General features: G+C 43.0%; 1 long non-coding RNA gene across 1 annotated transcript in view; it reads right to left on the bottom strand.

The window, feature by feature from the left end:
* Positions 1-27,358, bottom strand: part of LOC307188609 — a 197,413-nt gene extending 170,055 nt beyond the window's left edge. The window contains exons 1-2 of the long non-coding RNA XR_013829014.1: positions 27,276-27,358; positions 26,332-26,451 (exon numbers count right to left, since the gene is read on the bottom strand). This is a non-coding gene — a long non-coding RNA (uncharacterized lncRNA). The remainder of the gene's footprint in view (positions 1-26,331; positions 26,452-27,275) is intronic.
* Between the last annotated feature and the right edge of the window lie 488 nt (positions 27,359-27,846).

Raw genomic sequence — 27,846 nt, 5'->3', positions numbered from 1 at the left:
TGTGATACACCATATTAACAAATTGAAGGAGAAAAACCATATGATCAACTCATTAGATGCAGAAAAAGCTTTTGACAAAATTCAACACCCATTTATGATAAAAACTCTCCAGAAAGTGGGCATAGAGGGAACCTACCTAAACATAATAAAGGCCATATATGACAAACCCACAGCAAACATCATTCTCAATGGTGAAAAACTGAAAGCATTTCCTCTAAGATCAGGAACAAGACAAGGATGTCCACTCTCACCACTATTATTCAACATAGTTTTGGAAGTACTAGCCATGGCAATCAGAGAAGAAAAAGAAATAAAAGGAATACAAATTGGGAAAGAAGAAGAAAAACTGTCACTGTTTGCAGATGACATGATATTATACATAGAGAATCCTAAAGATGCCACCAGAAAACTACTAGAGCTAATCAATGAATTTGGTAAAGTTGCAGGATACAAAATTAATGCACAGAAATCTCTTGCATTCCTATACACTAATGATGAAAAATCTGCAAGAGAAATTAAGGAAACACTCCCATTTACCACTGCAACAAAAAGAATAAAATACCTAGGAATAAACCTACCTAGGGAGACAAAAGACCTGTATGCAGAAAACTATAAGACACTGATGAAAGAAATTGAAGATGATACCAGCAGATGGAGAGATATACCATGTTCCTGGATTGGAAGAATCAATACTGTGAAAATGACTATACTACCCAAAGCAATCTACAGATTCAATGCAATCCCTATCCAATTACCAATGGCATTTTTTACAGAACTAGAACAAAAAACCTTAAAATCTGTATGGAGACAAAAAAAGACGCCAAATAACCAAAGCAGTCTTGAGGGGAAAAAATGGAGCTGGAGGAATTGGACTCCCTGACTTCAGACTACACTGCAAAGCTACAGTAATCAAGACAATATGGTACTGGCACAAAACCAGAAATACAGATCAATGGAACAAGATAGAAAGCCCAGAGATAAACCCACGCTCCTATGGTCAACTAATCTATGACAAAGAACACAAGGATATACAATGGAGAAAAGATAGTCTCTTCAGTAAGTAGTGCTGGGAAAACTGGACAGCTACATGTAAAAGAATGAAATTATAACACTCTCTAACATCATACACAAAAATAAACTCAAAATGGATTAGAGACCTAAATATAAGACCAGATACTATAAAGCTCTTAGAGGAAAACATAGGAAGAATACTCTTTGACATAAATTACAGCAAGATCCTTTTTGATCCACCTCATAATGGAAATAAAAACAAAAATAAATGGGACCTAATGAAACTTAGACACTTTTGCACAGCAAAGGAAACCATAAGCACGACGAAAAGACAACCCTCAGAATGGGAGAAAATATTTGCAAACGAATCAATGGACAAAGGATTAATCTCCAAAATATATAAACAGCTCATGCAGCTCAATAATAAAAAAAACAAACAACCCAATCCAAAAATGGGCAGAAGACCTGAATAGACATTTCTCCAAAGAAGACAAACAGATGGCCAAGAAGCACATGAAAAACTGCTCAACATCACTAATTATTAGAGAAATGCAAATCAAAACTACAGTGAGGTATCACCTCACACCAGTTAAAATGGGCATCATCAGAAAATCTACAAACAACAAATGCTACAGAGGGTGTGGAGAAAAGGGAACCCTCTTGCACTGTTGGTGGGAATGTAAATTGATACAGCCACTATGGAGAACAGTACGGAGGTTCCTTAAAAAACTAAAAATAGAATTACCATATGACCCAGCAATCTCACTACTGGGCATATACCCAGAGAAAACCATAATTCAAAAAGACATATGAACCCCAATGTTCATTGCAGCACTATTTACAACAGCCAGGTCATGGAGGCAACCTACATGCCCATCGACAGACGAATGGATTAAGACGATGTGGTGCATATATACAACGGAATATTACTCAGCCATAAAAAGGAACGAAATTGGGTCATTTGTAGAGATGTGGATGGATCTGGAGACTGTCATACACAGTGAAGTAAGTCAGAAAGAGAACAACAAATATCATATATTAACGCATATATGTGGAACCTAGAAAAATGGTACAGATGAACCGGTTTGCAGGGTAGAAACTGAGACACAGATGTAGAGAACAAATGTATGGACACCAAGGGGGGACAGCGGTGGGGGGTGGGGGGTGGGGGGATGAATTGGGAGATTGGGATTGACATGTATACACTGATGTGTATAAATGTGATGACTAATAAGAACCTGCTGTATAAAAAAATAAATTAAAAAGAGAAAAAAGAAAAGGAAGGTGAACAAGAGATAACAGCTGTTTCCCACTCATGTTCCATAACCCTAGAGACCTCCTTTATGTTCTATTATGACACAGGTTTGTTTTCTCAGTTACAGGGCACCACAACAATGAATAGATTTTAAAGTACATCTGTGGAAACTAAGTCAAGATTTCAGTAAAGAAATCAAAAGAGTGATGATAAACAGGGGACACATACATGCCCCAAATGACTACAATTCTCACTCATAATAAAAAGCCCTTCTGAGAAGCAGCTCAGAAGGCTGTAGAAAAGTCCTGCACAGAAGCAGTGGTGGTGGCGGCCTCTCTTCAGGGCCAGCTCTGTGCTCCCCTAGGATGGCTCTTCATCTATCAAATGAGCTTTGCTCAGTAATACTGAAAATGCTCAAACCATCCCCTGAAAGAAGGAAACTTGAGAAGAGCCAAAACACTGTTCTGGAAATTTCCTTTGCAAATGTAAGGCAAACAATAAGTACACAGAGACCAGAGAGTAGACTTGTTTGTTCTCTGAATGCCTTTTCCTTATACACCCCTTACATGCGCGCGCACGCGCGCACACACACACACACACACACACACACACTCTCTCTCTCTCTCTCTCTCTCACTCTCACTCTCACTCTCACTCTCACTCTCACTCTGAATGTCTGAGAATAAAGACCAGTGCTCTTCATCTGGATCTCTCTTTAAATACTCAATGATAGCTTGAAAGGGTGAAAGAAGACTTAATAACTGGCCTAAGTCCTTTTTCCAGGAACCTAGACATATATATTCATGGAATCAAAAAAGACAAGTCGGGGAGGGGATAAGGGCACCAGCAGGACCAGACACAATGCATCAGAATAAACGAGTTGAGGGCCTCTCCTTCCCACTATGTTGAGCTGTCTGTGTCCTCTGGCCACCAGAGAGGGGCCCGTGGCTGAAGCAGCAGCAGGGCTTGAAAACACTGGCTCCAGCTCATGAGGAAATAAATGCAGGTGGATGAGGCTGGTCAATTCAAACAGGATTCTACAATTATGTGTCCCCTGTAACTCACTATTTGGGTTTACCCATACAAGTTGTACCCGTTCCCTTAAAAGCCAAAAGAATGCCCATGACTGTACTAAAATATCAGAATTAATGCATTATATTAGTAATTAGGAAAAGCAAATGATAAAATGGTGTGTGTGTGTGTATACACACACACACACACACACAATGGAATATTCTTCAGCCTTCAAAAGGAATGAAATTCTGACACATGCTACATTCATCTACATTAAGTGAGTAAGCCGGTCACAAAAACACAAATACCGTATTATTCCACTTACAGGAGGGAGGTACCTAGAGTAATTAAATTCACAGAGATGTAAAGTGAAATAGAGGTCACCAGGGGCACTGCAAGGAGGAAAGGAGAAGCTATTGCTTAATGAGTACAGAGTTTCTGTCTGGGATGATGAAAAGGTCTGGAAATGGACAGTGCAGACGGGTGCACAACACTGTGAATATACTTAGTGTCACTGAATTTTCCCTGACTCCATCAGTGATACAGTTCTAAACTTGAGGGTTATTTTTTTTAAGCCATTATGATTTTTAAAAAGATGCTGCTGGCTTACATGTACCTTGACACCTTTAGAGTAGATGAGTACATTTAGGCAAAAATGTTACTTAGAAGAGGCTTTTTAACTTAAGAGAAATTTATCAGGAGTACAGGCAGGAGTGACGCAGGTTGCCTGAACACACAAAGACAGACCTTTTCAAGTTTCATGCCATGAAAATTTGGAGATAAAGAACAAAGATCATCTGTCTGGCTCCCTCTCAAAAACCAGGGTGTTTCTTACGGCTATAGTGTTATCCCAGTTTCCTTAAAGTAGGAGTATCGGCTAAACAAACTTTGCAATGGGAAAAGCCTGTCCTATAAGGCAGTAAGTTTATTCACAGAGGCTGACCTTGATAGATCTGAACAGAAATACATCTATTTATGCGCACGCGCACACGCGCGCACACACACACACACACACACACACACACACACACACACAGAGTTTGTTTTTTGAAGAACTCTTCAACCTTATTACTACTACACACCAAAATAAGTATAAAAGATCTCATTGTTCACTTTCAAAATTGCAGACTGAAGAGTAATAAACTTTATTCTTTCTTTCTTTCCTTTTTTTTTAAAAATTGAATACTAGGTAGTTTATAATACTGAATAGAGCACCACAGTTTTTTGGAAACAAATTTTAGATTTCAAAGGTACTTTAAGGTTCATTTTGCTCACTCTTAATGTTAAAGATGAGAAAGCCGGCACTCAGAGCGTACACGGCTGGCAAGGCCAGCCAGCAAGAACAATTCTTAAGCAGAGACATCTTAATAGTGGCCCAGGTTTCTGTCCCACCCACTCCTCATGAAGCCCATAGGTCCCAGATTTTGTTGAACAATCCCAATTTTAAATACTCTAGGGTTTAAATGCTTCCTAGGTTCCAAAAATTCTAGTTATAAAATACTAGATTCCCTCTTGCTTTTAGAAGAATTTCCAAAATTCCAGGTCATACCACCTGTCTGGATTTTTGGCTTGCTAAATGTAATTATCAGAGCAAACAGTCTCAATCCATACAGAAGAATATACAGCTAACTATTAGCAAGAATGAGAAGTGCTCTCTTTGCCCCATTTCTTCAACAGGTTAAAACCAGCTCAACCTCTTGCACTTGGTTCCTTTTCTGAACCACAATGACTGCCCCCTTATCTGAAATCCAACATCATTCACTGTCAGAAGCCACAGAGCAAAACAGCAGTGTGAAGTCAAACACAAGCAAGTATAAATCTTAACTATGCGATGTCCTGATGACTGGCTTCAGCAAGCTACCTAACCTCTCTGAGCCTTAGTTTCCTCATGTGAAAAATGAAGCTTGGGCTTCCCTGGTGGCGCAGTGGTTAAGAATCCACCTGCCAATGCAGGGGACACAGGTTCGAGCCCTGGTCCAGGAAGATCCCACATGCTGCAGAGCAACTAAGCCCGTGCACCACAACTACTGAGCCTGTGCTCTGTAGCCCACAAACCACAACTACTGAGCCCGTGTGACGCAACTACTGAAGCCCGAATGCCTAGAGCCCGTGCTCTGCAACAAAAGAAGCCACCGCAATGAGAAGCCTGCGCACCGCAACTAGAAGAAAGCCCGCGCGCAGCAAAGAAGACACAACACAGCCAAAAATAAAAATAAATAAAATTTTAAAAATGAAGCTCATAATAATACCCTCTTTATTTGGTTGGTGACGATTTTTTTAAAAACCTATAAAGCACCTAACAGTGATTAGCATGCATCAGTTCCCCAATAAACAAGGGTTACCACCATCACCGCTCACTTAATTCCACATAACCCCATCTCTGAACTAATCCAGGCACATGCTTGTTCGGCTCCTAGTAATCAGGGTCCAGCCTCAGCCTTCTTTCCTACCCCCTCTACTCACACTGCTCCCTAGGCCTTGCATAGGCTTATTCAACCAGTTAACGACCCAAAGAATGAAAAAAACAAGGCTAAATATTGCAAAATCCACTCCCTTCCACCCAAAAAAGGTAGGGCGGTATCTTGGATACTTTTTGTTAAATGTGCTTTCTAACTCAGTCTTTTCCAGATAAAGAAACTAAAGTACAGTACTTAAATGCTCCAAATTATAGTCTGTCGGTAAGTGTAACATGAATTCAAAGCACCCTGTGTTGGGTCTTACAGAATGAATATCTACGAAGAAACCCCAAACGACTGGCCTCATGCTGGGTGGCTCTCATCCTGTCCTCAGGATTGACCTACCTTTCTTAACCTTTCTGCACTTCAGTCTCCTCACCTACTCACAAGAGCAGACGAGTTCGGTTAGGGGACCCCTACTTTTGAGTGATAAAGCACTTTGCTGTTCCTCAGAAGATGTATGACGGACAGGGACGAGGGATGGGAAGGCTGAGCACTGACTGAGCTGAGAGTCAAGAGAGCAGAGGATGATAGGGAAGTCCCAATGCAAGACAAAATCTTAATCGGACTGTATTTCCACAAGTCTGAGAACTTATTTTTTCTCACACTGATAGTTTTGAAACTGATAGGCATTTGATGCACTTATATACACTATGTGTTCATTACTATGGTGGTTTCTTTTTTATAATGTCCTTGAAAACTGATATTAAATTGATGGTGCTTTTACAATTGAAGTTACTGCAGAATTAAGGAAAGTTTTAATGTTAAGAGTTAGCAAGTTCTTTTTACATACATTTTCTCTTTAACAGTTAAAGAAACTGAGACTTTAGCTGCTCTGATGAGCATCTGCTATTTATCTACTCTAGGTCACCAGCAGGAAAGAGGTGAGGTGGGGCTCAACCCACAACTGACTCTGGGGAGAGAGAAGAGGGAGCAGAACAGTCTCACTTTCCAGCCAAGAACAACACTGGATCTAGTTATTAAAAGCTTCAAATTATACCTCACCCTACCTCTAACCTTACAAGGAGCCCCAGAACCTTCCAATTCTTCCCTCGGGTGTAACTATGACAAACTCTCCTCCTGAAGGCTTCAGACCAAAGATACATCAGAACAATATCTTCAACCCTCAGATACCCATCTGTGAGCGGAGCTCTGAACACTCCCTTTACGAAGCTTCATAAACTTGAGGGGCAACCTTTATCTATCCTTTTATCTAAATTACATTTAAGCGCAGTTGTTGAATTTGAAATTATTGCAGAAGTCAAGAATGAAGGTATTCTCTACGTAATAACACAGAAAACAGTTTTTGACATGAACTGGCATTCAGAGATGAGTTGCACTTTAGTCTGTACAAAATAAACCCATTAAAAAAACAAGCCTCCAAACATATCATAAATGTGCACTGGAAAAATATGAGAGGCATATATCCAAAACCATTTAGTGATCATCTTTTAGTCTGGGGAGGCGGGGGAGAGAGGTATTTATTCACTTTTGTAATACTTGAATTTTTAATTTTCACTTCAGGAATTGTTTTTAATTGTAAATTGAGATAAAATGGCCCCAGTGCTCCAACATAAGCTCCAGTTAAATACTGACAGGTTTGCAAAGCATGACGGTAACAATAATTTCTGAACAAACAAAAAGCTGTTTACAGTCTCAGTCCAGCTACACGTCATTTACATGTTCCTTTCTGATGCCTATCCAGGGGCACGACTGTTTTACATTTGTACTCAGATGTGATAGCAGGTGGGATTCAGTTTTCTATTCTGCTTTTTTCATTTAAATGGATATCAAAATGTCTTCATTGTTTCTGCCCCAATTAGTGTGTGCTTTGTGGCTGGATAGTAAAGGGTATTTCCAAATTATACTGATATAAACATGAGGTATGGACATGTTTGAATAAACTCGTATCTTTGCTTTTCCTTGGAATTCCAGGAGGACTCTTGGATCAAAATCTATGAATTTCTATGGCTCTTGACTGCCTTTCAAATGGACTATAGTACTTACTTATACTGAGTAAATATCTGAGTACCCTAATATCTCAGTATCATTTTCTGTACATTTACTCTATAATTATCTTAACTATGTGTTATCTATTCATATAGTGTGTAATTATTATTGACCTATTACAACTGTAAAATGATACATCAGAAAAGTTTCATTTTCTATTTCTTTGATTACTAGTGGCTCAATATTTTCTCCAGTATGTTTACATGTGAGAGGAAGGAGAGTCTGGTAGCAATGATTTCAACTCTAAAGCCAGACTACCCAGTTCAAAAACTGGACACCATCATCCACCAACTCATGCTTTCATAAGGCCTTAACCTCTCCAAGTTTCAGCTTCTTTGCTGGTTAAAATAATAACAATTTGGAGACCTTCAAGATGGTGGAGGAGTAAGACGTGGAGACCACCTTCCTCCCCACAAATATATCAGAAATACATCTACATGTGGAACAACTCCTACAGAACACCTACTGAACGCTGGATGAAGACCAGACCTCCCAAAAGGCAAGTAACTCCCCGCGTACCTGCGTACCTGCGTAGGGCAAAAGAAAAAAGAACAAACAGAGACAAAAGAATAGGGACGGGACCTGCACCAGGGGGAGGGAGCTGTGAAGGAGGAAAAGTTTCCACACACTAGGAAGATCCCTTCACTGGCAGAGACGGGGTGGGGGTGGGGGGCAGGGGGGGAGCTTCGCAGCCACGGAGGAGAGCACAGCAACAGGGACACAGAGGGCAAAGCAGAGAGATTCCCGCACAGAGGATCGGTACCGACCAGCACTCACCAGCCCGGGCGGGCGGGGGCTGGGAGTTGAGGCTTGGGCTTCGGAGGTCGGATCGCAGGGAGAGGACTGGGGTTGGCTGCGTGAACACAGGCTGAAGGGGGCTAGTGCGCCACAGCTAGCCGGAGGGGAGTCTGGGAAAACGTCTGTAACTGCCTAAGACGCAAGAGAGCATTGTTTCGGGTGCGCGAGGAGAGGGGATTCAGAGCACCGCCTAAACAAGCTCCAGAGACAGGCGCGAGCCCCGGCTATCAGCGCAGACCACAGAGATAGGCATGAGACGCTAAGGCTGCTGCTGCAGCCACCAGGAACCCTGTGTGCGAGCACAGGCCACTATCCACATCACCCCTCCCAGGAGCCCGTGCAGCCCGCCACTGCCAGGGTCCCGTTATCCAGGGACAACTTCCCCGGGAGAACACACGGTGTGTCTCAGGCTGGTGCAACGTCACGCCAGCCTCTGCCGCCACTGTACCCCTCCCTCCCCCCGGCCTGAGCGAGCCAGAGCCCCATAATCAGCCGCGCCTTTAACTCCATCCTGTTTGGGTTAAGAACAGACTCCAGAGGGCGTCCTACATGCAGAGGCGGGTCCAAATCCAAAGCTGAACCCCAGGAGCTGTGCGAGAAAGGGAAATTTCTCCCAGCAGCCTCAGGAGCAGCGGATTAAATCTCCACAGTCAACTTGTACCCTGCATCTGCGGAATACCTGAATAGATAAGGAATCATCCTAAATTGAGTAGGTGGACTTTGGGAGCAACGATATATTTTTTTTTTCACTTTTTCTCTTTTTGTGAGTGTGTATGTGTATGCTCCTGTGTGTGACTTTGTCTGTATAGCTTTGCTTTTACCATTTGTCCTAGGGTTCTGTCCATTTTTTATTTTTTTTAGTATACTTTTTAGTGCTTGTTATCATTGGTGGATGTGTTTTCTCTCTTTTCTTCTTTATTGCATTTTAATTTTTTTATTTTTAATAATTATTTTCTACTTTAATTATTTTATTTTATTTTTCTTTCTTTCTTTCTTTTTTTCTCCTTTTTCTTCTCAGCCGTGTGGCTGAAAGGGCTTTGGTGCTCTGGCCGGATGTCAGGCCTGCGCCTCTGAGGTAGAAGAGCAGAGTTCAGGTCACTAATCCACCAGAGACCTCCCAGCTCCACATAATATCAAACGGCGAAAGCTCTCCCAGAGATCTCCATCTCAATGCCAAGACCCAGCTCCACTCAATGAACAGCAAGCTACAGTGCAGAACACCCCATGTCAAACAAGTAGCAGGAAGACAACCCCACCCATTAGCAGAGAGGCTGCCTAAAATCATAATAAGGTCACAGACACCCCAAAACACACCACCAGACGCGGTCCTGCCCACCAGAAAGACAAGATCCAGCCTCATCCACCAGAATACAGGCACCAGTCCCCTCCACCAGGAAGCCTACACAAGCCACTGACCCAACCTTACCCACTGGGGACAGACATCAAAAACAACGAGAACTATGAACCTGCAGCCTGCAAAAAGGAGGCCCCAAACACAGTAAGTAAAGCAAAATGAGAAGACAGAGAAACACACAGCACATGAAGGAGCTAGGTAAGAACCCACCAGACCAAACAAATGAAGAGGAAATAGGCAGTCTACCTGAAAAAGAATTCAGAGTAATGCTAGTAAAGATGATCCAAAATCTTGGAAACAGAATGGAGAAAATACAAGAAATGTTTAACAAGGACCTAGAAGAACTAAAGAGTATACAAACAATGATGAACAACACAATAAGTGAAACTTAAAATTTTCTAGAAGGAATCAATAGCAGAATAACTGAGGCAGAAGAACGGATAAGTGACCTGGAAGATAAAATAGTGGAAATAACTACTGCAGAGCAGAATAAAGAAAAAAGAATGAAAAGAATGGAGAACAGTCTCAGAGACCTCTGGGACAACATTAAACACAACAACATTTGAATTATATGGGTCCCAGAAAAAGAAGAGAAAAAGAAAGGGACTGAGAAAATATTTGAAAAGATTATAGTTGAAAACTTCCTTAATATGGGAAAGGAAATAGTTAATAAACTCCAGGGAGCACAGAGAGTCCTATATAGGATAATCTAAGGAGAAACACGGCAATACACATATTAATCAAACTATCAAAAATTAAATACAAAGAAAAAATATTAAAAGCAGCAAGGGAAAAAACAAATAGCATATAAGGGAATCCCCATAAGGTTAACAGCTGATCTTTCCGCAGAAACTCTGCAAGCCAGAAGGAAGTGGCAGGACATAGTTAAAGTGATGAAAGGGAAAAACCTACAACCAAGATTACTCTACCCAGTAAGGACCTCATTCAGATTCGACAGAGAAATTAAAACCTTTACAGACAAGCAAAAGCTAAGAGAATTCAGCACCACCAAACCAGCTTTACAACAAATGCTAAAAGAACTTCTCTAGACAGGAAACACAAAAGAAAGAAAACACCTACAATAACAAACACAAAACAATTAAGAAAATGGTAATAGGAACATACATATCGATAATTACCTTAAATGTAAATGGATTAAATGCTCCAACCAAAAGACACAGACTGGCTGAATGGATACAAAAACAAGACCCATATATATGCTGTCTACAAGAGACCCACTTCAGACCTAGGGACACATACAGACTGAAAGTGAGGGGATGGAAAAAGACATTTCATGCAAATGGAAATCAAAAGAAAGCTGGAGTAGCAATTCTCATATCAGACAAAATAAACTTTAAAATAAAGACTCCTACAAGTGACAAAGAAGGAAACTACATAATGATCAAGGGACCAATCCAAGAAGAAGATATAACAAGTGTAAATATTTATGCACCCAACATAGGAGCACCTCAATACATAAGGCAAATGCTAACAGCCATAAAAGGCAAAACTGACAGGAACACAATCATAGTAGGGGACTTTACCACCCCACTTTCACCCATGGACAGATCATCCAAAATGAAAATAAATAAGGAAACACAAGCTTTAAATGATACATTAAACAAGATGGACTTAATTGATCTTTATAGGACATTCTATCCAAAAACAACTGAATTCACTTTCTTCTCAAGTGCTCATGGAACATCCTCCAGGATAGATCATATCTCGGGTCACAAATCAAACCTTGGCAAATTTAAGAAAATTGAAAACATATCAACTATCTTTTCTAACCACAATTCTATGAGACTAGATATCAATTACAGGAAAATATCGGTAAACAATACAAACACATGGAAGCTAAACAATAGACTACTTCATAACCAAGAGATCACTGAAGAAATCAAAGAGGAAACCAAAAAATACCTAGAAACAAATGACAATGAAAACACAACGACCCAAAACCTATGGGATGCAGCAAAAGCAGTTCTAAGAGGGAACTTTATAGCAATACAATCCTACCTTAAGAAACAAAATATCCCAAATAAACAACCTAACATTACACTTAAAGCAATTAGAGAAAGAAGAACAAAAAACCTCCAAAGTTAGCAGGAGGAAAGGAATCATAAAGATCAGATCAGATATAAATGAAAAAGAAATGAAGGAAACAATAGCAAAGACCAACAAAACAAAAGCTGGTTCTTTGAAAAGATAAACAAAATTGATATACCATTACCCAGACTCATCAAGAAATAAAAAGAAGACTCAAATCAATAGAAATAGAAATGAAAAAGGAGAAGTAACAACTGACACAGCAGAAATACAAAGGACCCTGAGAGATTACTACAAGCAACTATATGCCAATAAAACAGACAACCTGGAAGAAATGGACAAATTCTTAGAAAAGCACAACCTTCCGAGACTGAAGCAAGAAGAAATAGAAAATGTAAACAGACCAATCAATCACACGCACTGAAATTGAAACTGTGATTAAAAATCTTCCAACAAACAAAAGCCCAGGACCAGATGGCTTCACAGGCAAATTCTATCAAACATTTAGCGAAGAGCTAACACCTATCCTTCTCAAACTCTTCCAAAATATAGCAGAGGGAAAACACTCCCAAACTCATTCTACGAGGCCACCATCACCATGATACCAAAACCAGATAAAGATGTCACAAAGAAAGAAAACTACAGGCCAATATCACTGATGAACATAGATGTAAAACTCGTCAAGAAAATACTAGCAAACAGAACCCAACAGCGCATTAAAAGGATCATACACCATGATCAAGCGGGGTTTATCCCAGGAATGCAAGGATTCTTCAATATACGCAAATCAATCAATGTGATACACCACATTAAGAAACTGAAGAATAAAAACCATATGATCATGTCAACAGATGCAGAAAAAGCTTTCGACAAAATTCAACACCCATTTATGATAAAAACCCTACAGAAAATAGGCATAGAGGGAACTCATCTCAACATAATAAAGACCATATACGACAAACTCACAGCCAACATTGTTCTCAATGGTGAAAAACTGAAACCATATCCTCTAAGATCAGGAACAAGACAAGGTTGTCCACTCTCACCAATATTATTCAACATAGTTTTGGAAGTTTTAGCCACAGCAATCAGAGATAAAAGGCAAATAAAAGGAATCCAAATCAGAAAAGAAAAAGTAAAGCTGTCACTGTCTGCAGATGACATGATACCATACATAGAGAACCCTAAAGATGCTACCAGAAAACTACTAGAGCTAATCAATGAATTTGGGAAAGTAGCAGGATACAAAATTAAGGCACAGAAATCTCTTGCATTCCTATACACTAATGAAAAATCTGAAACAGAAATTAAGGAAACACTCCCATTTACCATTGCAACAAAAAGAAAAAAATACCTAGGAATAAACCTACCTAAGGAGTCAAAAGACCTGTTCGCAGAAAACTATAAGACACTGATGAGGGCTTCCCTGGTGGCGCAGTGGTTGAGAGTCCGCCTGCCGTTGCAGGGGACACGGGTTCATGCCCCGGTCCGGGAAGATCCCACATGCTGCGGAGCGGCTGGGACCGTGAGCCATGGCCGCTGAGCCTGCGCTCCGTAACGGGAGAGGCCACAGCAGTGAGAGGCCCGCATACGCAAGAAAAAAAAAAAAAAAAGACACTGATGAAAGAAATTAAAGATGATACCAACAGATGGAGAGATATACCATGTTCTTGGATTGGAAGAATCAACACTGTGAAAATGACTCTACTACCCAAAGCAATCTACAGATTCAGTGCAATCCCTGTCAAACTACCAATGGCATTTTTCACAGAACTAGAACAAAAAATCTTAAAATTTGTATGGAGACACAAAAGACCCTGATTAGCCAAAGCAATCCTGAGAAAGAAAAACGGAGCTGGAGGAATGAGGCTCCCTGACTTCAGACTATACTACAAAGCTACAATAATCAAGACAGTATGGTATGGTACTCGCACAAAAACAGAAATATAGATCAATGGGACAGGATAGAAAGCCCAGAGATAAACCCACGCACATATGGTCACCTTATTTTTGATAAAGGAGGCAAGAATATACAATGGAGAAAAGACAGTCTCTTCAATAAGTGGTGCTGGGAAAACTGGACAACTACATGTAAAAGAATGAAATTAGAACAGTCCCTAACACCATACATAAAAATAAACTCAAAATGTATTAAAGACCTAAATGTAAGGCCAGACACTATCAAACTCTTAGAGGAAAACATAGGCAGAACACTCTGTGACATAAATCACAGCAAGATCCTCTCTGACCCACCTCCCAGAGAAATGGAAATAAAAACAAAAATAAACAAATGGGACCTAATGAAACTTAAAAGCTTTGGCACAGCAAAGGAAACTATAAACAAGACGAAAAGGCAACCCTCAGAATGGTAGAAAATATTTGCAAATGAAGCAACTGACAAAGGATTAATCTCCAAAATTTACAAGCAGCTCATGAGCTCAATATCAAAAAAACAAACAATCCAATCCAAAAATGGGCAGAAGACCTAAATAGACATTTCTCTAAAGAAGATATACAGATTACCAACAAACACATGAAAGAATGTTCAACATCACTAGTCATTAGAGAAATGCAAATCAAAACTACAGTGAGCTATCACCTCACACCAGTCAGAATGGCCACCATCAAAAAATCTACAAACAGGGCTTCCCTGGTGGCACAGTGGTTGAGAGTCCGCCTGCCGATGCAGGGGACACGGGTTCATGCCCCTGTCCGGGAAGATCCCACATGCCACGGAACAGCTGGGCCCATGAGCCATGGCCGTTGAGCCTGCACATCCGGAGCCTGTGCTCCGCAATGGGAGAGGCCACAACAGTGAGAGGCCCGCGTACCGCAAAAAAAAAAAAAAAAATCTAGAAACAATAAATGCTGCAGAGGGTGTGGAGAAAAGGGAACCCTCTTGCAGTGTTGGTGGGAATGTAAATTGATATAGCCACTATGGAGAACACTATGGAGGTTCCTTAAAAAAGTAAAAATAGGGCTTCCCTGGTGGCACAGTGGTTGAGAGTCCCCCTGCCGATGCAGGGGACACAGGTTCGTGCTCCAGTCCGGGAAGATCCCACATGCTGCAGAGCGGCTCGGCCCATGAGCCATGGCCGCTGAGCCTGCCCGTCCGGAGCCTGTGCTCCGCAACGGGAGAGGCTGCAACAGTGAAGAGGCCCTCGTACCGCAAAAAAAAAAAAAAAAAAAAAAAAGAAGTGAAAATAGAACTACCATACGACCCAGCAATCCCACTACTGGGCATATACCCTGCAAAAAGCATAATTCAAAAAGAGTCATGTACCACAATGTTCACTGCAGCTCTATTTACAATAGCCAGGACATGGAAGCAACCTAAGTGTCCACTGACAGATGAATGGATAAAGAAGATGTGGCACATATATACAATGGAATATTACTCAGCCATAAAAAGAAACGAAACTGAGTTATTTGTAGTGAGGTGAATGGACCTAGAGTCTGTCAAACAGAGTGAAGTAAGTCAGAATGAGAAAAACAAATACCATATGCTAATGCATATATATGGAATCTAAAAAAATGGTTCTGATGAACCTAGGGGCAGGACAGGAATAAAGACGCAGACGTAGAGAATGGACTTGAAGACACGGGGTCGGGTGGGGGGAGGCTAAGCTGGGACTAAGTGAGAGAGTGGCATGGACATATATAGACTCCCAAATGTAAAAGAGATAGCTAGTCGGAAGCAGCCTCATGGAGCAGCACAGGGAGATCAGCTCGGTGCTTTGTGACCACCTAGAGGGGTGGGATAGGGAGGGTGGGAGGGAGGCGCAAGGGGGAGGGGATATGGGGATATATGTATATGTATAGCTGATTCACATTGTAAAGCAATTATACTCCAATAAAGATGTTAAAAAATAACAATAATAATTTTAAGCAATTTAATTGGGTTAAGGATCATACATACATTAGGGTTTTTTTGGTGTTTTGTTTTGGTTTTTTTTGCGGTACGCGGGCCTCTCACTGCTGTGGCCTCTCCCGTTGCGGAGCACAGGCTCCGGACGCGCAGGCTCCACGGCCATGGCTCACGGGCCCAGCCGCTCTGCGGCATTTGGGATCTTCCCGGACCGGGGCACGAACCCGTGTTTCCTGCATCGGCAGGCGGACTCTCAACCACTGCGCCACCAGGGAAGCCCCATACATTAGTTTTTATACAGAATAAGTGAGCCAACCTGTAGTGTACTTACACTATACTTGATACATAATGAGCGTTCAATGAACATTAGCAATTTATTCATTATTATTGTTTATATTTCGTCAACTGGACATTGTTCAATCTTTAATTCATATCTAAGGGTAACTTTTTTCAGACACCCCCCCCAAATAAGAAACTGTATCTCAATTTTATTGACAAATACCTGAATACACTTAATTCCACACAAGCAGCTATTATACAAAACAGTGTGTCGTACAAAAAGCTATTAAACAAAACCTATCATACAGGTTCTAGGGGAAAAATACAATCACAAATAATGCATCTCCCTGATCTCAAAGAGTTCACACAAAAGTTATTTGCTGAGCCTTCTGCGGGAAATTATAGGCTTGGTCAATACAGTAAAAAGCTATTTTGGAAACAATGCATCCATTGTAGAGCTGAAAGAAACTTGAGAATGCATCTAGTCCTGCTAGAAACACCAGCTCTGGTGGGCAGTTACTAGGTTGTGGGGGTCAGGTGGATCCTGTGGTCCAATAAGTTATGAGAAATGTGGTCAGAAACAAAGTTGGACAAGATGCTGTACTCCCGGGCTTCTTCCTTCTAATAGCTCTCAAGATGGTAATGCTCACCGTGAATATTTAAAGACAGGTACAAGGGGCATGGTATTCAGAATTTCTCAAACTTGACCAAGAACACATTTTAGAGCAGCAGATTACAACCATAAGGAAAAAATCCAGCTAGTCCCAAGCCCCTCTCCTCTTTAACTCATGAAGAAGCTGGGGCCCAGGGGCACAAGTGACTTTTCTAAGGGTCAACTGTGAGTGTAAAGGCTGAGGGTTCACCCTGAACTTCACCCTGTCAGAATGTGCGTTTTTACACTCTACTGCTTTGCCTCAACTCAATTTGGTGGGGGAGGGGAATGGGGCCGGGGGAGATTGGAAGGGCCGGCCACAGAAACCCAAATGAGATATCTGATTCCTGTGTGGTTAATGGCCATCAAACATCGCTTCTTTTCTTTTCTTCCATCCCCTTTCAATACAGGTCAAATTTCATAACCAAAAAAAGAAAGAAAAAAAATCTCTATATGAGTCAAACAAGAAATCTAATGTATCATTTTCTTACACTTACACTTTATTTTTAACCTCCCTACCCCACCTCCCCAAAATGGTATTACTGAGCATGATCAATCCACCTTGTAAGGCTGACTTTTTACCACGTTCCAAAATCACATCTACCATCAAACACTGGTCCTTTTCCTAATGGGTCCAATTTAGCACAGAAGCTAATCCTCAAAATAACCAGAAACATCTAAGGATGTTACAGAACCAAACTTCGGTCCACACATCTGTGCACAGTAAAGCCAATCTACTGACACTGGGTTATGGTGAAAGAAAATGCAGCCTTTATTGTAAGGCGCCAGACAAGGAGTCCGGGGCTGCCAATGCTTAAAAAACCCCTAACTCCTCGACGGTTTTGGGGAAACAGTTTTTTTTAGGCAAACTTTGTTGGGGGGAGGTCTGCAGGGTGTGTGCCCTTCCTCTGATTGGTTGGTGGTGAGGCAACAGGGTGGTGTTCCAACAATCTCAATCATCAGCCTTCTGGTTCCAACCAGTCTGGGGCCCATGCACCTGAAGTTACCACCCTCCACCTGGGTGGGGGGCCTTAGTTCCCGTAAAGGAGATCAGAGATCCCTTCAGGAGAAACCAGGGCCCTGACTGATGGCTGCACTAATCGTTCCTTGACTGCCTTTCCTTTGTTTCTGCATTCCCTCCCGCCTCTAAGTAGTAACTATTTAAATCTGATCTTTGGAACTCAGGGAAGGTCTAGGAGGCTAAAATCCTTTCCCTACAGGCAAGAAGTGGTGGGGCATAGAAAGCCTTTGTACTTGGGAGGGCTCCACAGGGTCCTGCTTGGTTTCATGGATGCTAAACAAGCTGTTCAAAGGCACTCATTTTGATTTGTGCATGTGTTTGAAAATCTTGTATTTTTTTTTCCCCCTTTTTGGCCGGGCTGTGCGGCATGCAGGATCTTAGTTCCCCAACCAGGGTTCCCCTGCATTGGGAGCGTGGAGTCTTAACCACTGTACCGCCAGGGAAGTCCTGAAAATCTTGTATTTTTATAGCCATGCCTATTTTTTCAGGGAACTTGCAAGTTCTCTGATAAAAGGCAATCAACGCAATATTGTTAGGGTGACTATAGTGTACTTTTAAAATACTCGAGCAGAGCCAGTAAGATGTAAATGTGGTTTTCATCTATATCTGGGAGCTAGAGAGGTCAAAAGCCCTAAACAGGAACACATTCCTGGGACAGCTGCACTCTAGTGGCAGCTACTATGAGTGCTTCAGGTATTTTCACTGCAAACCAGAGGTTTTGTTAATTAGCAGGAGTGTTAGAACTGGATCTTCCCGGGTGAAGCTAATGACTTTGATTAACATGGCATTTGAGAAAAGAGTGGACAAAGATGAGATCAGGATGCTCTGTCTATGTGGATGGATTAGGGAATTCTAGAGGCATGTCCTGCGCTTCCATCCAAAGGACACATAAGCCTGGCAAGTCGAATAGCCTGGGATGGTGCCCTGGGAGCATTCCTGGGTCCAGCTGCTGATTCCAGAAAATTCGTGATTACCTGACTGCAACATGACGGTCAGCTGAATCCTGCTGGAATGTCTGACACCCTGTGCCTCAAGTCAACCTTTTGCTGGAGAGGCAGTCAGAGCCCCAAGACAGGACACAGCTGACCTGGACTGGCTTTCTAACCTTCACCTGCCCAGAGAACTGCAGCCCTCCACCAATCTCTGCTTGCCAAAAATACCCAAACTGGCTTGTCTGGGTGCACGGACAACAGCAATGACGTGGCTAGTGAATGAAAGAAAGGGAAGCCACATGACTTAAAGCATTTACCTGTCCCAGAGCAAAGGGCTGACGATAAGATTTCTTGAAGTTCCATGGCTTTTTGTGGTTGTTTTTTAAAGTGTTCAAAGTGGCTTGTTTAAAGGAAGTTTAATGTACACATTTCAAGGGAAACAAGACACAGCATTCAATTCCTTCCAGAGTATGAGCACTTATTTTTACTGTAATAGCAATTTTATTTTCCACTGAGTGAGCTACAGGAGCATGTTATGGGGAAGAGGCAGTTTTAGATTAAAGTTTACAAGGAAAGCGTGTGTGTGTGTGTGTGTGTGTGTGTGTGTGTGTGTGTGTGTGTGTGTGTGTGTGTGTGTGTGTGTGTAGAGACAGCAGTTTGACTCACAGTTTTTAATGATAAGCTGGCAAAATTTTTACTACAAACACTAAGAGTAAAAGCTTCAATCACCTTCAATATATGTATATTTCTTTAAAAATTACATGTACTACTGTACATATGTACCTTAAATGATATGCATTACAAAACAGAAAGGTGGAGCAAGAGGAAATAAAACCTATTAGCTTAATCACTTAGGGCACAAAAGTTCTCGCTCACTACAAATTTTTATTAATATTTGTAATGAAAGCAATATATTAAATATGCTTCATTATTTTTGAAAACCCCCAATTACTTTGCAATCCAGCGCTTGAATAACTGCTTCCAAGCTCAGTGTACTGTAACATTTTGCTTTAATGGCTCTCTGGGGTGGCACGGATACACTGGAAAAACAGCAGAACACACTTAGTTCTGCTTCCCAAATCTTGATACTTTTCTATTGATCAATTATAAAAAGCTCCTTGATGAGATTCAACTGGTTTCAATCAGGCCTTCTTGCAAATTAGTCTCAGGTGTCACATTTTTATAAATTCAACAAATAGATTCAAAACTTACTGATATTCTTCACCTAAAACATTTTAACAGGTAGACAATTCTGTTTCCAAGTTTTTAAAAGCTTTTTCTGGGACTTCCCTGGAGGTCCAGTGGTTGAGACTCTGCGCTTCCACTGCCGGGGGCACGGGTTCGATCCCTGGTCTGGGAACTAAGATCCCACATGCTGTGTGGTGTGGCCAAAAATGTAAAAATAAAAATAAGGGCTTCCCTGGTTGCGCGGTGGTTAAGAATCCGCCTGCCAATGCAGGGGACACGGGTTCGAGCCCTGGTCCGGGTAGATCCCACATGCGGCAGATCAACTAAGCCCCTGCGAGCCACAGCGGCTGAGCCCATGGGCCTAGAGCCCATGCTCCTCAACAAGAGAAGCCACCGCAATGAGAAGCCCGCACACCACAACGAAGAGTAGCCCCGCTCGCCACAACTAGAGAAAGCCCGTGCGCAGCACAGCAACAAAGACCCAACTCAGCCAAAAATAAAAATTAATTAATTAATTTTTAAATAAATAAATAAATAAAATAAAAAGTTTTTTCTTTTGGGAAGGGGAGAGTTTTGATAACTCACAAATCTACCATATTTCTTGGCAACATGTTCACATCCTAAGGCAAACATTTTCCAAATGGTTATTTCCAAATGCCTCTGTAGCATAAATTTCTTCTGAAAAGCAGTCACTCTCCCTCTCCTTGTGAGCATTTCACACTTATCTTGGATTGTTCCTGCTCTACAAAGTAGCTGCAACTACTGACAGGCACAGCAAAACTGGGAAAGGGCAGCAAATCTGGAAACCTTGTCTTTTGTTAAAAAAAGATGCAAACACCTGTAAACTCAACCGCTCTTAGGTGGGTGCCGGGAAGAGAACCAGGGATGCTGAGTGGTGCGAAGCCGGTCACGCTCCCTCCCCAGAGCATTATAAAGGATGGTAAAGCATCTACCACCTGAAGCTACAATTCTCTCTCATGCCCTGACACACATCCAACGAGGCGAATGCTCAACTTCAGCTCCCGTGGCTGAGAATCAAATCTCAGGACACCTGTAACCAACTCACGGCTAAGTCTCAGTTCACCGGCTAAGTCTCAGTTCACCGTTTGAGAGATGCTGCAATTTAAAGCCTTTGTGTTGATAAAACAACTACATAACTCAATGATACGCTGTCACTGGCAAATTGCAACACTTCACAATGTGCTTAAGGGTGAGGTGAGGAGGGCCCCACCTGGGCGAGGAATCTCAGCCTCCTCCTCAGGAGATCACACTCCTCGCACAGGATAGCAGATCCAGAAGGCACCACTGGCAACACAGAATTTAACTGGTAAGACAGCTTGGCTTCCTTCTTAAATATTTACAAAATTATAAATAGAAGGTCTCATATTTTCCTTCAACACCCCGATAGAATCGTCATTCGCCTCCCGCTTTGGATGCCAATCTATTTCGTTCATAATGGTCTCAACCTAATTGTTCACACACAGTAGGCAAATACAGTAAATTCCAGGTAATTGGCTGCAGCTCAAGGGGGCAGAATGGCTTTAAATGGTCTGGTAGCCGAGGGAGTGGCTCTCAACCTTGGCTGTACACATGTTGGAACTATCGGGGAGCTTTCCAAGAATACCGATCCCCCTCCCTGAAATTCGATGGAATTGGTCTGGAGTTTCACCTGAGTGGCAGGAATTTTAAAAGCTCCCAAGTGTTCCTAATGTAGAGTTAACATTGAGAACTTGGACGTGTACCTGCGCATTGAGGAGGGAGCCTGGGAAGACCCTTTCCCTCCAGAAGCCCCACCCCCACCCCGGGGGCCTTGATGTCCATCAAAATAAGCTCTCAGGTGAGCATTAATGCCTTTAGTCATCAAGCGTAAGGTGAAAGGTGGGAAATGATTTGAAGAAAAGGTAGTAAGAGGCTATTTCAGGTACGTGGGGCTGAGCTGGTTTTTACAACACTTCTGACACCAAATGCGGGTTTTTTCCTCCTGACACCCACCAATTCTGACACCAACTGGGTACTCAACCATTCAGTTCAATTCTGTCACAAACTAGCTGGAGTCAGCCCAGACCCCAGAGATTAAGGGCTCAGTCCCACAAGACTGCCCGCACTTCAGTCATCAGCTGCAAATGGGGTGCCCAGGCAAATTATAAATTTGGGGGTTCCGTGAATTCAGCGTTTCTCATGACACCCCAACCCCAGGTTCAAAAATTTGCTAGCACAGCTAGGATTCCAGAAAACACTTTACTTACTACTATAGTTTATGAGAAAGCACACAAGTCAGGAACACCCAAAAGGAAGAGATACACAGGGCAAGGTATGAGGGGACGGGCGCCGAGCTTCCCGGCTACTCCTCCTGGCAGGCTGCCCCTGCTCAGCACCTTGATCTGTGCAGCTACCCAGAAGCTCTCCAAACGGTGTTGTTCAAGTGTTTTTTTTGTTTGTTTGTTTGTTTGTTTTGCGGTACGCAGGCCTCTCACTGTTGTGGCCTCTCCCGTTGCGGAGCACAGGCTCCGGACGCGCAGGCTCAGCGGCCATGGCTCACGGGCCCAGCCGCTCTGCGGCATGTGGGATCCTCCCGGACCGGGGCACGAACCCGTGTCCCCTGCATCGGCAGACGGACTCTCAACCACTGCGCCACCAGGGAAGCACCCCCCTACCTTTTCATTAAAGTCTGAAGTCCAAAAAATGACCCAAGAGGCCTCATCCCAAGCCACGTTCCTTCCTTGGTCTCAACCATTTCAGCCTGGAACTTTAAACCCTGATTCACCTGACTACTTCCTTCTCGTTTTTAAGGCCTCATTTTAAATGTCTCTTTTTAGGTGGACCTACCCTGAGTAATCCCCTCCCCTAAACTAGTCTAGGTCCCCAGGTTAAACGTCCTCTGGACATCTGTGCTTTTCTCAAGTACCATTTATGACTGTGATTGCCTGTGTGACTACGTGCTAGTCAGCCGCCTGCCCCCCGACAACCCACTAGACTAAATGGTTCATAAAGGCAGGGACCCTCTATCCCATTCACAGCTGTAGCCCCAGAGCTGACAATGCCTGGCATCCAACAGGTGCTCAGTAAATATTTGTTCAGTGAGTAAACAGGTGCAGGTACCCAGGCCCCTTGCAAACTATCTGGCTCCCTCTTTAGCAAAAGAAAAAGTAATCATGGGAGGAAGTTCTTAGTAAATTTAGCGCACTGATTATCAAATACACATAGACTCCCGATTGAAAATATTTGGACAATCCAAGAATCAGAAATTCTGGGTGCTTCACGGCAGCAGGAACACTTCTCTGGATTTGCATTTGTGACCACAATCCTCTTTTGAGCTACGGACAGAGTTTTACCAGGGCCAGTTTCCTGTGTGCTGTTGCACAGGACCCTGAACTTTGCTTAACGCTCAGCTAGCTGTCTGTCGCCACCCTGAAATTCTTCATAATTTTTTTTTTTTTTTTTTTTTTTTGCGGTACGCGGGCCTCTCACTGTTGTGGCCTCTCCCATTGCGGAGCACAGGCTCCGGACGCGCAGGCTCAGCAGCCATGGCTCACGGGCCTAGCCGCACCGTGGCATGTGGGATCTTCCCAGACCGGGGCACGAACCCGTGTCCCCCGCATCGGCAGGCGGACTCTCAACCACTGCGCCACCAGGGAAGCCCTCTTCATAATATTTTAACAAGGGGCCCCACAAATTATGTAGCCAGTCCTGAGTCTTACAAATTATGTAGCCAGTCCTGAGTCTTACAAATTAGTCTGATTTCTCTAAAGATGCATCGTTTATAACCAGGGCAATGTTTTCAACATCCCAAGGTCTAAAAAGAGAGGATTATACTTGCAGGACATTTTTTCTTCTGATAAGCAATATCATATATTACTTAGTGTTCTCTTTCATAAAATCAGGATATTAGACTACAGAAACACATGGTTGTCCTATTTACTGCTGTTAGGCAAAAAGTTTTACATTTCTTTTAAAACTAAATTCTACTCTGAACATGATTTAGATTGAGTCTTTTAAAATTTTTGCTTAAAAGTTTTTGTTTGTTGTTCTAAAATTAGGGATTGTGTCAATTTTTTCAAATCAATAACCATGGTCCACTGATACTCCATCATACCTTAAAAAAATCTGAAAGACAATGAGCACACTGAAAAGAGAAAAATGAAAACTGCTGTATAACTCCTTTTTAGCTTCCACATTTTAAACTTTAGAAATTTAACAGCTGCGTCAAACACTTGAGATTTCTTTGGCAATAAAACCTGGCAGAATACACATGGCCATTCACGAAGAACACTGGTTTAGTCATCTTTATTATAAAAATATTTTAAATGTCAGATGTTTAAACTTTACCAATAGCTTCTCTAGTCATTAGAAGTTTAAAGTTAACTGTGTTTAGTATACAGTTTAGTTAATAAACATCTAGAGCATTTTAACTATTGGTGCATGTTTTTCTCAACTTGGTGACTCTGTTCCCCAGGGGACATTTGGCAATGTCTGGAGACATTTTTGGTTGTTACAACTAGACGGAGGGGGGACTTCCCTGGCGATCCAGTGGTTAAGACTCCGCCTTCCAATGCAGAGGACCCGGGTTTGATCCCTGGTTGGGGAACTAAGATCCCATGTGCCACGGGGGCAACTAAGCCCACACGCCGCAACTACTAAGCCCCTGTGCTCTAGAGCCAGAGCGCCAAAACTAGAGAGAAGCCCACGCACCACAACAAAGAGCTCGCGTGCCGCAACTAAGACCTGTCGCAGCCAAATTAATTAATTAATTAATTTTTAAAAAAAAAACCTAGATGGAGGGGACTGGTGGCATCCAGTGAGTCAAGCCAAGGACACTGCTACACATCTTACAATGCAGAAGACAATCCCAACAGGAAATTATCTGGCCAAAAACGTCAAAAGTACCAAAGTTGAGAAACTCTGGTCTAACCATACATGCGTTTGCTACAGATAGGCAAAAGGACATAGGACAACCTGAAACCATGCCTCCTGTGTCAAAGCCATTGTGGTTAAAAGTACAGACAGGCCCCAGGAGAAAGACCAGATTTATAAAATTAGTCATTTGGGAACTCCCTTTTTAAGGCAGGGAGTAAGGCATCTGACATCCTGAGCTAGAACCATGAATAAACAGTAACAAAATTCCTTGGTTGGCCCAGAAAAGACTACTTTCCTCAATGCAGCTACACTAATGTACACTTCATAGAAAAGAGAAACTGAGATTCGGAAGAGATGATTTTCAATAGTATTAATTTGTTTCCTACTGCCTCATTTCATGAAAAATGTACAATATATATACATCATAGGTCGGAATTTTTCATTCACTTGAGAATGTGATCACCAGGTATAGCAGTTTCTAAGAGATCTGAAAACAGATGATGCAGCATGAACCAAATTTGATTTGATTTCTTGTGTTTTAAAAAAGAAAAAAGAAGAGCCAATATTTAAAATCCCTTTTTACATATTTTTTAATAAAGATTTTTCAGTTATTGGGTGGGGGAGCTCTGGTCACACTGGACCAGAATTCCTGCAGTTATAGGGAGGAAATGGCCAATACCCACCCAGGTGTTGGCAGGTCCTCTGCAGGTCATCTGGGACCAATCAAGGTCCATTTAGCTCTCCCCACACATTACTTGTTTGGTGCCTGTAAATTTGTTGATTTCATTTTGTAGATAGTTGATAGTTCTCAAGAAAAACATTTTCCTTAGTGTTAAGTGACTAAATTGCAAATGGAAAAGAAGTAACTAGTGACTTGAAGCAGTCCTATAATTAATCAAGAATGAACTATAATTAATGAAGAATGGAATCCAGTACATACTCAGCGCCAAGGCTGAGAAGGCTCTTTCCAAGGCCAGGCTGAAGCAAAGGCAGAGGAGCTGACAGGAACCTTTAAACCCTCACCATGAAACGGGGAAAACAAACAAACAAAACTTCTTTCATCTATCAATAAAACTGAGTAAACGTAAATTCGCCGTATATTATATTGTTTTTAAACATAGAGGAGTTAGCCATTTCTGAGAACTCAAAATCTTCCCAGAACGACCATCCTGAAGGCCTGCAAAAAATCGATTAAGCAACAGCAGAGAGCCACAGAGCCTGCATTTCCTTCTTGCCCTAACTGAAATCTGTTACCAAATCCTATGGCGGGTGGGGGTGGGGGGGCTTGTTTGGAACCGCCTGGGTTCCCAGCAGGTAATTTACACTGATCTTTAACAACCATTCAGCCCTCCTCCTCCCCTTTATAAAACAAATCTGCCTTTCAGACCAGCTCTTAAAGAGAGGGGCACGCAAGTCCCTGACCCCACGCCTCACCTACCCCTCACCAAATGCAGACCGTGCTTTCTCTGAACACTGTATATCTTCCCAATTTGCCTCTTGTCCTACTAATTCTAAAATGAAGACTCCCTTCTCTCTAAAAAGAAATAACAAAGCCAAGGGTGTGCAGGATGCCAGGTGATACAAGACTCACCTCCACCCGGGCAGCCCTAAGGCCGAGGCTGGACGTACAGGTGACCTCATCCAACGGGAAAGATGAGAAGTGTGCAGCAGGCAGGGGTGCCTGTGTTTCGCTCGGCGTCCAGAGAAAGGGCTGCAAGGGGGGAAAAGAGCAGTGAGCGAGAGCTTCTTCCACCTTAAAAGCTAATAAACAAAAATTGGAAATATTTAAATCAGAAATTGGGTGCTAACAACACAAAACCAAAAAGAAACCTAGGAAGGGAGTAGAATGAGTTTAAGAAGAATCACCTGTTTCATCACAGACTCAGCAGCGCGCGTTTCCTAGATTTGGCGTGAAGGATAGAGAGGGAACAGGAAGATGGGGAGACGCGTGAGGGCTTCAGAGCCCTTGAGTAGCGTCTCTTTTCCAGTACTTGGCCCCAGGGTAAGTCACTTATTATCCTGGCTTAGGCTTCTTTATCAGTAGAATGGGGGTAATAAATGCCTCTCCGCAGAGCTACAGTTAGGATTAAATGAAGTTAAAGCCTCTGGCCCGAAGGGACAACAACGATTAGTAATGTTCGCTCCCAGACTATCCAAGCCCGCAGCCGCCAACTCCGATTCCTAAGCTCCAACTCGCTACGTGGACCAGGGGGAAAGAGACCAGAAAAAGTGGCTTCCAGGTGACACTGGGCACCAGAGTCCTAGCCCCAGGCTCCCCTGACCGGACGGAAGAGTAGGGTCGAGGCAGGGCGCCCTGCACCATCCCCGGCCCCGGGCGCACAAGCTCGAAACCGATTCCCACCGCGCGTCCTCTTTCTCCTGCCCCGGCTACGCTTCCTCTTCCCCGGCGGAGCTGACCTGGCTCGAGGCAGCGGGGTCCTGGCTAAGAGCCTGCTCCCTCCCTTCAGCCCATCCTTCCCCTTTCCTCCCCTGCAGCCAGGCAGCCGAGCAGGGACCTGGTAGGGAGTTACTTACCAGCAGCGAGCGCCTGGTCCCGAGGACGCTGGAAGGTGCTGGGCCGCGCGGGTACTCTCCTCGCCTGGCTTTACGCTGCGCTGGGCTGCGCCGGTGGCGCTGGAAGACCTCGCCGCGCGGCTTCGGGCCACCCACCCGCGCGCCCGCGCGCCACGCCCCTCGGCCCGCCCCTCTAGGCCCCGCCCATGGCCTCGCCCGCCTCGCCCGCCTCGCGCATCTCTGCTCTTGCAGGCGCCGCTGGCCACCCGGCAGAGGTCAGCACATCCTCAGGGCGTTTCCGTGGTCTGGGCGGAGGGCTGGACTCCGCGTGCTTCCTCTCTCTGCTTCCTCAGGTTGGCATGGGTTCTTAGTTGGGAGAACCGCGTAAGGACTGGGCACGTGAGTGGAGTCTTTTATACCTCCTTCCTTGGAGGCAGGAAACGCGGGAAGCGCTGTCTTCTCTGATTTTAAAAATAAAAATAGGTTTTATAACGAAAAAGAAAAAAAATTAATGCCAAGCCTCTTTACATCATGTTAAAGTTTAGAGGTGACCGTGTAGTTTTTTTTTTTCCGCTGATGAACTTTGCATACT

The sequence above is a fragment of the Stenella coeruleoalba genome (assembly GCF_951394435.1).
Source record: "Stenella coeruleoalba genome assembly, chromosome: 7".
Lineage (NCBI taxonomy): Eukaryota > Metazoa > Chordata > Mammalia > Artiodactyla > Delphinidae > Stenella > Stenella coeruleoalba.
This window is presented reverse-complemented; position numbering and strand designations above follow the sequence as displayed.